Source organism: Sardina pilchardus, chromosome 15, assembly GCF_963854185.1.
Source record: "Sardina pilchardus chromosome 15, fSarPil1.1, whole genome shotgun sequence".
NCBI classification, from domain to species: Eukaryota; Metazoa; Chordata; class Actinopteri; order Clupeiformes; family Clupeidae; genus Sardina; species Sardina pilchardus.
This window is the reverse complement of record NC_085008.1, coordinates 24,641,706-24,651,705: the sequence shown is the minus strand read 5'-3', so window position 1 is coordinate 24,651,705 and position 10,000 is coordinate 24,641,706. Positions and strand designations below refer to the sequence as shown.

Here is a 10,000-nt window from a genome sequence, read left to right as displayed (position 1 = left end):
CTACCCCACGGGTGGAGGTCCTCAGAAGGGAAGAGTTCCTCGCTTCGGTCAGCGAGATGGCGGGCAACAGAAGTGTCACGACTGTGGTTTGAGGGCAAGGCCCAAGCCATCTCTTCTTGCGCTGCTGGTCATAATGGCAGCGGTGGGATTCGAACCCACGCCCCCGAAGAGACTGGAGCCTTAATCCAGCGCCTTAGACCGCTCTGCCACGCTACCGCAGTGGTGGCTCACCAATGAGGCGGGGCAATCTTACAGCAAGACCGGAGGCCCTAGGGAGGCAGCAAAGAGGACCTTAAAGAGAGGGTCGTTGCGTTGGCCGGGAATCGAACCCGGGTCAACTGCTTGGAAGGCAGCTATGCTAACCACTATACCACCAACGCCACACAGACAGGGGAAAAGCCTTCGCAACAAGGCTAAGCCAATGCAGGCCTGTCAGTCAGGCCCTTTGCAGTCCCGACATATTTTTCACTCTTGTGAAGCAGGCAGTTCAACAGACTGGCCTAGCCTTTGCTAGCTCAGCACAAGAGTAGCGGTCCTCAAACCGCAAGGCGTCTCTGGAAGCGGAGGCAACAGCTGTATCAAAAAGCTTGCTCAAATTTGGTCGCCTCCAGTCACTGCAAGCAGGGCGTGGCTCAGACTCCCAAGACTTGCAGCAAATGCGGAGAGGGACGTCGACGTTTGCTCACGAGGCCCTGATGAAAGGACAGGCTCGGTCTTCGAAAATCACAAGATAATGGCAGCGGTGGGATTTGAACCCACGCCTCCGGAGAGACTGGAGCCTAAATCCAGCGCCTTAGACCGCTCGGCCACACTACCCCACGGGTGGAGGTCCTCAGAAGGGAAGAGTTCCTCGCTTCGGTCAGCGAGATGGCGGGCAACAGAAGTGTCACGACTGTGGTTTGAGGGCAAGGCCCAAGCCATCTCTTCTTGCGCTGCTGGTCATAATGGCAGCGGTGGGATTCGAACCCACGCCCCCGAAGAGACTGGAGCCTTAATCCAGCGCCTTAGACCGCTCGGCCACGCTACCGCAGTGGTGGCTCACCAATGAGGCGGGGCAATCTTACAGCAAGACCGGAGGCCCTAGGGAGGCAGCAAAGAGGACCTTAAAGAGAGGGTCGTTGCGTTGGCCGGGAATCGAACCCGGGTCAACTGCTTGGAAGGCAGCTATGCTAACCACTATACCACCAACGCCACACAGACAGGGGAAAAGCCTTCGCAACAAGGCTAAGCCAATGCAGGCCTGTCAGTCAGGCCCTTTGCAGTCCCGACATATTTTTCACTCTTGTGAAGCAGGCAGTTCAACAGACTGGCCTAGCCTTTGCTAGCTCAGCACAAGAGTAGCGGTCCTCAAACCGCAAGGCGTCTCTGGAAGCGGAGGCAACAGCTGTATCAAAAAGCTTGCTCAAATTTGGTCGCCTCCAGTCACTGCAAGCAGGGCGTGGCTCAGACTCCCAAGACTTGCAGCAAATGCGGAGAGGGACGTCGACGTTTGCTCACGAGGCCCTGATGAAAGGACAGGCTCGGTCTTCGAAAATCACAAGATAATGGCAGCGGTGGGATTTGAACCCACGCCTCCGGAGAGACTGGAGCCTAAATCCAGCGCCTTAGACCGCTCGGCCACACTACCCCACGGGTGGAGGCCCTCAGAAGGGAAGAGTTCCTCGCTTCGGTCAGCGAGATGGCGGGCAACAGAAGTGTCACGACTGTGGTTTGAGGGCAAGGCCCAAGCCATCTCTTCTTGCGCTGCTGGTCATAATGGCAGCGGTGGGATTCGAACCCACGCCCCCGAAGAGACTGGAGCCTTAATCCAGCGCCTTAGACCGCTCGGCCACGCTACCGCAGTGGTGGCTCACCAATGAGGCGGGGCAATCTTACAGCAAGACCGGAGGCCCTAGGGAGGCAGCAAAGAGGACCTTAAAGAGAGGGTCGTTGCGTTGGCCGGGAATCAAACCCGGGTCAACTGCTTGGAAGGCAGCTATGCTAACCACCATACCACCAACGCCACACAGACAGGGGAAAAGCCTTCGCAACAAGGCTAAGCCAATGCAGGCCTGTCAGTCAGGCCCTTTGCAGTCCCGACATATTTTTCACTCTTGTGAAGCAGGCAGTTCAACAGACTGGCCTAGCCTTTGCTAGCTCAGCACAAGAGTAGCGGTCCTAAAACCGCAAGGCGTCTCTGGAAGCGGAGGCAACAGCTGTATCAAAAAGCTTGCTCAAATTTGGTCGCCTCCAGACACTGCAAGCAGGGCGTGGCTCAGACTCCCAAGACTTGCAGCAAATGCGGAGAGGGACGTCGACGTTTGCTCACGAGGCCCTGATGAAAGGACAGGCTCGGTCTTCGAAAATCACAAGATAATGGCAGCGGTGGGATTTGAACCCACGCCTCCGGAGAGACTGGAGCCTAAATCCAGCGCCTTAGACCGCTCGGCCACACTACCCCACGGGTGGAGGTCCTCAGAAGGGAAGAGTTCCTCGCTTCGGTCAGCCAGATGGCGGGCAACAGAAGTGTCACGACTGTGGTTTGAGGGCAAGGCCCAAGCCATCTCTTCTTGCGCTGCTGGTCATAATGGCAGCGGTGGGATTCGAACCCACGCCCCCGAAGAGACTGGAGCCTTAATCCAGCGCCTTAGACCGCTCGGCCACGCTACCGCAGTGGTGGCTCACCAATGAGGCGGGGCAATCTTACAGCAAGACCGGAGGCCCTAGGGAGGCAGCAAAGAGGACCTTAAAGAGAGGGTCGTTGCGTTGGCCGGGAATCGAACCCGGGTCAACTGCTTGGAAGGCAGCTTTGCTAACCACTATACCACCAACGCCACACAGACAGGGGAAAAGCCTTCGCAAAAAGGCTAAGCCAATGCAGGCCTGTCAGTCAGGCCCTTTGCAGTCCCGACATATTTTTCACTCTTGTGAAGCAGGCAGTTCAACAGACTGGCCTAGCCTTTGCTAGCTCAGCACAAGAGTAGCGGTCCTCAAACCGCAAGGCGTCTCTGGAAGCGGAGGCAACAGCTGTATCAAAAAGCTTGCTCAAATTTGGTCGCCTCCAGTCACTGCAAGCAGGGCGTGGCTCAGACTCCCAAGACTTGCAGCAAATGCGGAGAGGGACGTCGACGTTTGCTCACGAGGCCCTGATGAAAGGACAGGCTCAGCTTCGAAAATCACAAGATAATGGCAGCGGTGGGATTTGAACCCACGCCTCCGGAGAGACTGGAGCCTAAATCCAGCGCCTTAGACCGCTCGGCCACACTACCCCACGGGTGGAGGTCCTCAGAAGGGAAGAGTTCCTCGCTTCGGTCAGCGAGATGGCGGGCAACAGAAGTGTCAAGACTGTGGTTTGAGGGCAAGGCCCAAGCCATCTCTTCTTGCGCTGCTGGTCATAATGGCAGCGGTGGGATTCGAACCCACGCCCCCGAAGAGACTGGAGCCTTAATCCAGCGCCTTAGACCGCTCGGCCACGCTACCGCAGTGGTGGCTCATCAATGAGGCGGGGCAATCTTACAGCAAGACCGGAGGCCCTAGGGAGGCAGCAAAGAGGACCTTAAAGAGAGGGTCGTTGCGTTGGCCGGGAATCGAACCCGGGTCAACTGCTTGGAAGGCAGCTATGCTAACCACTATACCACCAACGCCACACAGACAGGGGAAAAGCCTTCGCAACAAGGCTAAGCCAATGCAGGCCTGTCAGTCAGGCCCTTTGCAGTCCCGACATATTTTTCACTCTTGTGAAGCAGGCAGTTCAACAGACTGGCCTAGCCTTTGCTAGCTCAGCACAAGAGTAGCGGTCCTCAAACCGCAAGGCGTCTCTGGAAGCGGAGGCAACAGCTGTATCAAAAAGCTTGCTCAAATTTGGTCGCCTCCAGTCACTGCAAGCAGGGCGTGGCTCAGACTCCCAAGACTTGCAGCAAATGCGGAGAGGGACGTCGACGTTTGCTCACGAGGCCCTGATGAAAGGACAGGCTCGGTCTTCGAAAATCACAAGATAATGGCAGCGGTGGGATTTGAACCCACGCCTCCGGAGAGACTGGAGCCTAAATCCAGCGCCTTAGACCGCTCGGCCACACTACCCCACGGGTGGAGGCCCTCAGAAGGGAAGAGTTCCTCGCTTCGGTCAGCGAGATGGCGGGCAACAGAAGTGTCACGACTGTGGTTTGAGGGCAAGGCCCAAGCCATCTCTTCTTGCGCTGCTGGTCATAATGGCAGCGGTGGGATTCGAACCCACGCCCCCGAAGAGACTGGAGCCTTAATCCAGCGCCTTAGACCGCTCGGCCACGCTACCGCAGTGGTGGCTCACCAATGAGGCGGGGCAATCTTACAGCAAGACCGGAGGCCCTAGGGAGGCAGCAAAGAGGACCTTAAAGAGAGGGTCGTTGCGTTGGCCGGGAATCAAACCCGGGTCAACTGCTTGGAAGGCAGCTATGCTAACCACCATACCACCAACGCCACACAGACAGGGGAAAAGCCTTCGCAACAAGGCTAAGCCAATGCAGGCCTGTCAGTCAGGCCCTTTGCAGTCCCGACATATTTTTCACTCTTGTGAAGCAGGCAGTTCAACAGACTGGCCTAGCCTTTGCTAGCTCAGCACAAGAGTAGCGGTCCTAAAACCGCAAGGCGTCTCTGGAAGCGGAGGCAACAGCTGTATCAAAAAGCTTGCTCAAATTTGGTCGCCTCCAGACACTGCAAGCAGGGCGTGGCTCAGACTCCCAAGACTTGCAGCAAATGCGGAGAGGGACGTCGACGTTTGCTCACGAGGCCCTGATGAAAGGACAGGCTCGGTCTTCGAAAATCACAAGATAATGGCAGCGGTGGGATTTGAACCCACGCCTCCGGAGAGACTGGAGCCTAAATCCAGCGCCTTAGACCGCTCGGCCACACTACCCCACGGGTGGAGGTCCTCAGAAGGGAAGAGTTCCTCGCTTCGGTCAGCCAGATGGCGGGCAACAGAAGTGTCACGACTGTGGTTTGAGGGCAAGGCCCAAGCCATCTCTTCTTGCGCTGCTGGTCATAATGGCAGCGGTGGGATTCGAACCCACGCCCCCGAAGAGACTGGAGCCTTAATCCAGCGCCTTAGACCGCTCGGCCACGCTACCGCAGTGGTGGCTCACCAATGAGGCGGGGCAATCTTACAGCAAGACCGGAGGCCCTAGGGAGGCAGCAAAGAGGACCTTAAAGGGATAGTTCGGATTTTAAGACACGAAGTTGTATGGGTTCCCTGTCAGCAACGTAGTGCATCAGCACTGACTTACCCCCGACAGCGTCCTGTGAGCCGAGATCCAGCCGGTTTTAGATCGTTTTTGATGCTGAAGAAAGTAGTCCGGCAAGTTTCTGGGGTCACGAAAGTAAAGTGTTTTTCTTCTCAAAACCATATGCGTTCAACAGAGTGATATATTTGCACCACAAAAACGTTGTCCAGGAAAAATTCAAACCTCGTTATCACTTACTTATTTTTCGCGATTCCTATCACTGCGCGCTACTGACAGCTGGACAACGTTTTTGTGGTGCAAATATATCACTCTGTTGAACGCATATGGTTTTGAGAAGAAAAACACTTTACTTTCGTGACCCCAGAAACTTGCTGAAGAAAATAGTCCGGCATCAAAAACGATCAAAAACCGGCTGGATCTCGGCTCACAGGACGCTGTCGGGGGTAAGTCAGTGCTGATGCACTACGTTGCTGACAGGGAACCCATACAACTTCGTGTCTTAAAATCCGAACTATCCCTTTAAAGAGAGGGTCGTTGCGTTGGCCGGGAATCGAACCCGGGTCAACTGCTTGGAAGGCAGCTTTGCTAACCACTATACCACCAACGCCACACAGACAGGGGAAAAGCCTTCGCAAAAAGGCTAAGCCAATGCAGGCCTGTCAGTCAGGCCCTTTGCAGTCCCGACATATTTTTCACTCTTGTGAAGCAGGCAGTTCAACAGACTGGCCTAGCCTTTGCTAGCTCAGCACAAGAGTAGCGGTCCTCAAACCGCAAGGCGTCTCTGGAAGCGGAGGCAACAGCTGTATCAAAAAGCTTGCTCAAATTTGGTCGCCTCCAGTCACTGCAAGCAGGGCGTGGCTCAGACTCCCAAGACTTGCAGCAAATGCGGAGAGGGACGTCGACGTTTGCTCACGAGGCCCTGATGAAAGGACAGGCTCAGCTTCGAAAATCACAAGATAATGGCAGCGGTGGGATTTGAACCCACGCCTCCGGAGAGACTGGAGCCTAAATCCAGCGCCTTAGACCGCTCGGCCACACTACCCCACGGGTGGAGGTCCTCAGAAGGGAAGAGTTCCTCGCTTCGGTCAGCGAGATGGCGGGCAACAGAAGTGTCACGACTGTGGTTTGAGGGCAAGGCCCAAGCCATCTCTTCTTGCGCTGCTGGTCATAATGGCAGCGGTGGGATTCGAACCCACGCCCCCGAAGAGACTGGAGCCTTAATCCAGCGCCTTAGACCGCTCTGCCACGCTACCGCAGTGGTGGCTCACCAATGAGGCGGGGCAATCTTACAGCAAGACCGGAGGCCCTAGGGAGGCAGCAAAGAGGACCTTAAAGAGAGGGTCGTTGCGTTGGCCAGGAATCGAACCCGGGTCAACTGCTTGGAAGGCAGCTATGCTAACCACTATACCACCAACGCCACACAGACAGGGGAAAAGCCTTCGCAACAAGGCTAAGCCAATGCAGGCCTGTCAGTCAGGCCCTTTGCAGTCCCGACATATTTTTCACTCTTGTGAAGCAGGCAGTTCAACAGACTGGCCTAGCCTTTGCTAGCTCAGCACAAGAGTAGCGGTCCTCAAACCGCAAGGCGTCTCTGGAAGCGGAGGCAACAGCTGTATCAAAAAGCTTGCTCAAATTTGGTCGCCTCCAGTCACTGCAAGCAGGGCGTGGCTCAGACTCCCAAGACTTGCAGCAAATGCGGAGAGGGACGTCGACGTTTGCTCACGAGGCCCTGATGAAAGGACGGGCTCGGTCTTCGAAAATCACAAGATAATGGCAGCGGTGGGATTTGAACCCACGCCTCCGGAGAGACTGGAGCCTAAATCCAGCGCCTTAGACCGCTCGGCCACACTACCCCACGGGTGGAGGTCCTCAGAAGGGAAGAGTTCCTCGCTTCGGTCAGCGAGATGGCGGGCAACAGAAGTGTCACGACTGTGGTTTGAGGGCAAGGCCCAAGCCATCTCTTCTTGCGCTGCTGGTCATAATGGCAGCGGTGGGATTCGAACCCACGCCCCCGAAGAGACTGGAGCCTTAATCCAGCGCCTTAGACCGCTCGGCCACGCTACCGCAGTGGTGGCTCACCAATGAGGCGGGGCAATCTTACAGCAAGACCGGAGGCCCTAGGGAGGCAGCAAAGAGGACCTTAAAGAGAGGGTCGTTGCGTTGGCCGGGAATCGAACCCGGGTCAACTGCTTGGAAGGCAGCTATGCTAACCACTATACCACCAACGCCACACAGACAGGGGAAAAGCCTTCGCAACAAGGCTAAGCCAATGCAGGCCTGTCAGTCAGGCCCTTTGCAGTCCCGACATATTTTTCACTCTTGTGAAGCAGGCAGTTCAACAGACTGGCCTAGCCTTTGCTAGCTCAGCACAAGAGTAGCGGTCCTCAAACCGCAAGGCGTCTCTGGAAGCGGAGGCAACAGCTGTATCAAAAAGCTTGCTCAAATTTGGTCGCCTCCAGTCACTGCAAGCAGGGCGTGGCTCAGACTCCCAAGACTTGCAGCAAATGCGGAGAGGGACGTCGACGTTTGCTCACGAGGCCCTGATGAAAGGACAGGCTCGGTCTTCGAAAATCACAAGATAATGGCAGCGGTGGGATTTGAACCCACGCCTCCGGAGAGACTGGAGCCTAAATCCAGCGCCTTAGACCGCTCGGCCACACTACCCCACGTGTGGAGGTCCTCAGAAGGGAAGAGTTCCTCGCTTCGGTCAGCGAGATGGCGGGCAACAGAAGTGTCACGACTGTGGTTTGAGGGCAAGGCCCAAGCCATCTCTTCTTGCGCTGCTGGTCATAATGGCAGCGGTGGGATTCGAACCCACGCCCCCGAAGAGACTGGAGCCTTAATCCAGCGCCTTAGACCGCTCGGCCACGCTACCGCAGTGGTGGCTCACCAATGAGGCGGGGCAATCTTACAGCAAGACCGGAGGCCCTAGGGAGGGAGCAAAGAGGACCTTAAAGAGAGGGTCGTTGCGTTGGCCGGGAATCGAACCCGGGTCAACTGCTTGGAAGGCAGCTATGCTAACCACTATACCACCAACGCCACACAGACAGGGGAAAAGCCTTCGCAACAAGGCTAATCCAATGCAGGCCTGTCAGTCAGGCCCTTTGCAGTCCCGACATATTTTTCACTCTTGTGAAGCAGGCAGTTCAACAGACTGGCCTAGCCTTTGCTAGCTCAGCACAAGAGTAGCGGTCCTCAAACCGCAAGGCGTCTCTGGAAGCGGAGGCAACAGCTGTATCAAAAAGCTTGCTCAAATTTGGTCGCCTCCAGTCACTGCAAGCAGGGCGTGGCTCAGACTCCCAAGACTTGCAGCAAATGCGGAGAGGGACGTCGACGTTTGCTCACGAGGCCCTGATGAAAGGACAGTCTCGGTCTTCGAAAATTACAAGATAATGGCAGCGGTGGGATTTGAACCCACGCCTCCGGAGAGACTGGAGCCTAAATCCAGCGCCTTAGACCGCTCGGCCACACTACCCCACGGGTGGAGGTCCTCAGAAGGGAAGAGTTCCTCGCTTCGGTCAGCGAGATGGCGGGCAACAGAAGTGTCACGACTGTGGTTTGAGGGCAAGGCCCAAGCCATCTCTTCTTGCGCTGCTGGTCATAATGGCAGCGGTGGGATTCGAACCCACGCCCCCGAAGAGACTGGAGCCTTAATCCAGCGCCTTAGACCGCTCGGCCACGCTACCGCAGTGGTGGCTCACCAATGAGGCGGGGCAATCTTACAGCAAGACCGGAGGCCCTAGGGAGGCAGCAAAGAGGACCTTAAAGAGAGGGTCGTTGCGTTGGCTGGGAATCGAACCCGGGTCAACTGCTTGGAAGGCAGCTATGCTAACCACTATACCACCAACGCCACACAGACAGGGGAAAAGCCTTCGCAACAAGGCTAAGCCAATGCAGGCCTGTCAGTCAGGCCCTTTGCAGTCCCGACATATTTTTCACTCTTGTGAAGCAGGCAGTTCAACAGACTGGCCTAGCCTTTGCTAGCTCAGCACAAGAGTAGCGGTCCTCAAACCGCAAGGCGTCTCTGGAAGCGGAGGCAACAGCTGTATCAAAAAGCTTGCTCAAATTTGGTCGCCTCCAGTCACTGCAAGCAGGGCGTGGCTCAGACTCCCAAGACTTGCAGCAAATGCGGAGAGGGACGTCAACGTTTGCTCACGAGGCCCTGATGAAAGGACGGGCTCGGTCTTCGAAAATCACAAGATAATGGCAGCGGTGGGATTTGAACCCACGCCTCCGGAGAGACTGGAGCCTAAATCCAGCGCCTTAGACCGCTCGGCCACACTACCCCACGGGTGGAGGTCCTCAGAAGGGAAGAGTTCCTCGCTTCGGTCAGCGAGATGGCGGGCAACAGAAGTGTCACGACTGTGGTTTGAGGGCAAGGCCCAAGCCATCTCTTCTTGCGCTGCTGGTCATAATGGCAGCGGTGGGATTCGAACCCACGCCCCCGAAGAGACTGGAGCCTTAATCCAGCGCCTTAGACCGCTCGGCCACGCTACCGCAGTGGTGGCTCACCAATGAGGCGGGGCAATCTTACAGCAAGACCGGAGGCCCTAGGGAGGCAGCAAAGAGGACCTTAAAGAGAGGGTCGTTGCGTTGGCCGGGAATCGAACCCGGGTCAGCTGCTTGGAAGGCAGCTATGCTAACCACTATACCACCAACGCCACACAGACAGGGGAAAAGCCTTCGCAACAAGGCTAAGCCAATGCAGGCCTGTCAGTCAGGCCCTTTGCAGTCCCGACATATTTTTCACTCTTGTGAAGCAGGCAGTTCAACAGACTGGCCTAGCCTTTGCTAGCTCAGCACAA

At 56.3% G+C, this 10,000-nt stretch overlaps 36 non-coding genes across 36 annotated transcripts in view; all 36 read right to left on the bottom strand.

Moving 5' to 3' along the window:
• The window catches only part of trnal-uag (transfer RNA leucine (anticodon UAG)), an 82-nt gene extending 77 nt beyond the window's left edge, over positions 1-5 (bottom strand). Inside the window, exon 1 of the tRNA in view lies at positions 1-5. This exon is cut by the window's left edge and continues 77 nt beyond it. This is a non-coding gene — a tRNA (tRNA-Leu).
• A 129-nt stretch (positions 6-134) lies between these two features.
• Positions 135-216, bottom strand: trnal-aag (transfer RNA leucine (anticodon AAG)). The gene has a single exon. It is a non-coding gene; the product is annotated as a tRNA-Leu (tRNA).
• A 92-nt stretch (positions 217-308) lies between these two features.
• On the bottom strand, positions 309-380 carry trnag-ucc (transfer RNA glycine (anticodon UCC)). The gene has a single exon. It is a non-coding gene; the product is annotated as a tRNA-Gly (tRNA).
• A 354-nt stretch (positions 381-734) lies between these two features.
• On the bottom strand, positions 735-816 carry trnal-uag (transfer RNA leucine (anticodon UAG)). Its single transcript has one exon. It is a non-coding gene; the product is annotated as a tRNA-Leu (tRNA).
• A 129-nt stretch (positions 817-945) lies between these two features.
• Positions 946-1,027, bottom strand: trnal-aag (transfer RNA leucine (anticodon AAG)). Its single transcript has one exon. It is a non-coding gene; the product is annotated as a tRNA-Leu (tRNA).
• Positions 1,028-1,119: 92 nt separating this feature from the next.
• On the bottom strand, positions 1,120-1,191 carry trnag-ucc (transfer RNA glycine (anticodon UCC)). The gene has a single exon. It is a non-coding gene; the product is annotated as a tRNA-Gly (tRNA).
• Positions 1,192-1,545: 354 nt separating this feature from the next.
• trnal-uag (transfer RNA leucine (anticodon UAG)) lies at positions 1,546-1,627 on the bottom strand. Its single transcript has one exon. It is a non-coding gene; the product is annotated as a tRNA-Leu (tRNA).
• Positions 1,628-1,756: 129 nt separating this feature from the next.
• trnal-aag (transfer RNA leucine (anticodon AAG)) lies at positions 1,757-1,838 on the bottom strand. The gene has a single exon. It is a non-coding gene; the product is annotated as a tRNA-Leu (tRNA).
• Positions 1,839-1,930: 92 nt separating this feature from the next.
• trnag-ucc (transfer RNA glycine (anticodon UCC)) lies at positions 1,931-2,002 on the bottom strand. Its single transcript has one exon. It is a non-coding gene; the product is annotated as a tRNA-Gly (tRNA).
• Positions 2,003-2,356: 354 nt separating this feature from the next.
• Positions 2,357-2,438, bottom strand: trnal-uag (transfer RNA leucine (anticodon UAG)). Its single transcript has one exon. It is a non-coding gene; the product is annotated as a tRNA-Leu (tRNA).
• A 129-nt stretch (positions 2,439-2,567) lies between these two features.
• On the bottom strand, positions 2,568-2,649 carry trnal-aag (transfer RNA leucine (anticodon AAG)). Its single transcript has one exon. It is a non-coding gene; the product is annotated as a tRNA-Leu (tRNA).
• A 92-nt stretch (positions 2,650-2,741) lies between these two features.
• Positions 2,742-2,813, bottom strand: trnag-ucc (transfer RNA glycine (anticodon UCC)). Its single transcript has one exon. It is a non-coding gene; the product is annotated as a tRNA-Gly (tRNA).
• Positions 2,814-3,166: 353 nt separating this feature from the next.
• Positions 3,167-3,248, bottom strand: trnal-uag (transfer RNA leucine (anticodon UAG)). The gene has a single exon. It is a non-coding gene; the product is annotated as a tRNA-Leu (tRNA).
• Positions 3,249-3,377: 129 nt separating this feature from the next.
• On the bottom strand, positions 3,378-3,459 carry trnal-aag (transfer RNA leucine (anticodon AAG)). Its single transcript has one exon. It is a non-coding gene; the product is annotated as a tRNA-Leu (tRNA).
• Positions 3,460-3,551: 92 nt separating this feature from the next.
• Positions 3,552-3,623, bottom strand: trnag-ucc (transfer RNA glycine (anticodon UCC)). The gene has a single exon. It is a non-coding gene; the product is annotated as a tRNA-Gly (tRNA).
• A 354-nt stretch (positions 3,624-3,977) lies between these two features.
• trnal-uag (transfer RNA leucine (anticodon UAG)) lies at positions 3,978-4,059 on the bottom strand. Its single transcript has one exon. It is a non-coding gene; the product is annotated as a tRNA-Leu (tRNA).
• A 129-nt stretch (positions 4,060-4,188) lies between these two features.
• trnal-aag (transfer RNA leucine (anticodon AAG)) lies at positions 4,189-4,270 on the bottom strand. Its single transcript has one exon. It is a non-coding gene; the product is annotated as a tRNA-Leu (tRNA).
• Positions 4,271-4,362: 92 nt separating this feature from the next.
• Positions 4,363-4,434, bottom strand: trnag-ucc (transfer RNA glycine (anticodon UCC)). The gene has a single exon. It is a non-coding gene; the product is annotated as a tRNA-Gly (tRNA).
• A 354-nt stretch (positions 4,435-4,788) lies between these two features.
• trnal-uag (transfer RNA leucine (anticodon UAG)) lies at positions 4,789-4,870 on the bottom strand. The gene has a single exon. It is a non-coding gene; the product is annotated as a tRNA-Leu (tRNA).
• A 129-nt stretch (positions 4,871-4,999) lies between these two features.
• trnal-aag (transfer RNA leucine (anticodon AAG)) lies at positions 5,000-5,081 on the bottom strand. Its single transcript has one exon. It is a non-coding gene; the product is annotated as a tRNA-Leu (tRNA).
• Positions 5,082-5,730: 649 nt separating this feature from the next.
• Positions 5,731-5,802, bottom strand: trnag-ucc (transfer RNA glycine (anticodon UCC)). The gene has a single exon. It is a non-coding gene; the product is annotated as a tRNA-Gly (tRNA).
• Positions 5,803-6,155: 353 nt separating this feature from the next.
• Positions 6,156-6,237, bottom strand: trnal-uag (transfer RNA leucine (anticodon UAG)). Its single transcript has one exon. It is a non-coding gene; the product is annotated as a tRNA-Leu (tRNA).
• Positions 6,238-6,366: 129 nt separating this feature from the next.
• Positions 6,367-6,448, bottom strand: trnal-aag (transfer RNA leucine (anticodon AAG)). The gene has a single exon. It is a non-coding gene; the product is annotated as a tRNA-Leu (tRNA).
• Positions 6,449-6,540: 92 nt separating this feature from the next.
• On the bottom strand, positions 6,541-6,612 carry trnag-ucc (transfer RNA glycine (anticodon UCC)). Its single transcript has one exon. It is a non-coding gene; the product is annotated as a tRNA-Gly (tRNA).
• Positions 6,613-6,966: 354 nt separating this feature from the next.
• Positions 6,967-7,048, bottom strand: trnal-uag (transfer RNA leucine (anticodon UAG)). The gene has a single exon. It is a non-coding gene; the product is annotated as a tRNA-Leu (tRNA).
• Positions 7,049-7,177: 129 nt separating this feature from the next.
• On the bottom strand, positions 7,178-7,259 carry trnal-aag (transfer RNA leucine (anticodon AAG)). The gene has a single exon. It is a non-coding gene; the product is annotated as a tRNA-Leu (tRNA).
• A 92-nt stretch (positions 7,260-7,351) lies between these two features.
• Positions 7,352-7,423, bottom strand: trnag-ucc (transfer RNA glycine (anticodon UCC)). Its single transcript has one exon. It is a non-coding gene; the product is annotated as a tRNA-Gly (tRNA).
• A 354-nt stretch (positions 7,424-7,777) lies between these two features.
• On the bottom strand, positions 7,778-7,859 carry trnal-uag (transfer RNA leucine (anticodon UAG)). Its single transcript has one exon. It is a non-coding gene; the product is annotated as a tRNA-Leu (tRNA).
• Positions 7,860-7,988: 129 nt separating this feature from the next.
• trnal-aag (transfer RNA leucine (anticodon AAG)) lies at positions 7,989-8,070 on the bottom strand. The gene has a single exon. It is a non-coding gene; the product is annotated as a tRNA-Leu (tRNA).
• A 92-nt stretch (positions 8,071-8,162) lies between these two features.
• Positions 8,163-8,234, bottom strand: trnag-ucc (transfer RNA glycine (anticodon UCC)). The gene has a single exon. It is a non-coding gene; the product is annotated as a tRNA-Gly (tRNA).
• Positions 8,235-8,588: 354 nt separating this feature from the next.
• trnal-uag (transfer RNA leucine (anticodon UAG)) lies at positions 8,589-8,670 on the bottom strand. Its single transcript has one exon. It is a non-coding gene; the product is annotated as a tRNA-Leu (tRNA).
• Positions 8,671-8,799: 129 nt separating this feature from the next.
• On the bottom strand, positions 8,800-8,881 carry trnal-aag (transfer RNA leucine (anticodon AAG)). The gene has a single exon. It is a non-coding gene; the product is annotated as a tRNA-Leu (tRNA).
• Positions 8,882-8,973: 92 nt separating this feature from the next.
• On the bottom strand, positions 8,974-9,045 carry trnag-ucc (transfer RNA glycine (anticodon UCC)). Its single transcript has one exon. It is a non-coding gene; the product is annotated as a tRNA-Gly (tRNA).
• A 354-nt stretch (positions 9,046-9,399) lies between these two features.
• On the bottom strand, positions 9,400-9,481 carry trnal-uag (transfer RNA leucine (anticodon UAG)). Its single transcript has one exon. It is a non-coding gene; the product is annotated as a tRNA-Leu (tRNA).
• Positions 9,482-9,610: 129 nt separating this feature from the next.
• On the bottom strand, positions 9,611-9,692 carry trnal-aag (transfer RNA leucine (anticodon AAG)). The gene has a single exon. It is a non-coding gene; the product is annotated as a tRNA-Leu (tRNA).
• Positions 9,693-9,784: 92 nt separating this feature from the next.
• trnag-ucc (transfer RNA glycine (anticodon UCC)) lies at positions 9,785-9,856 on the bottom strand. The gene has a single exon. It is a non-coding gene; the product is annotated as a tRNA-Gly (tRNA).
• Between the last annotated feature and the right edge of the window lie 144 nt (positions 9,857-10,000).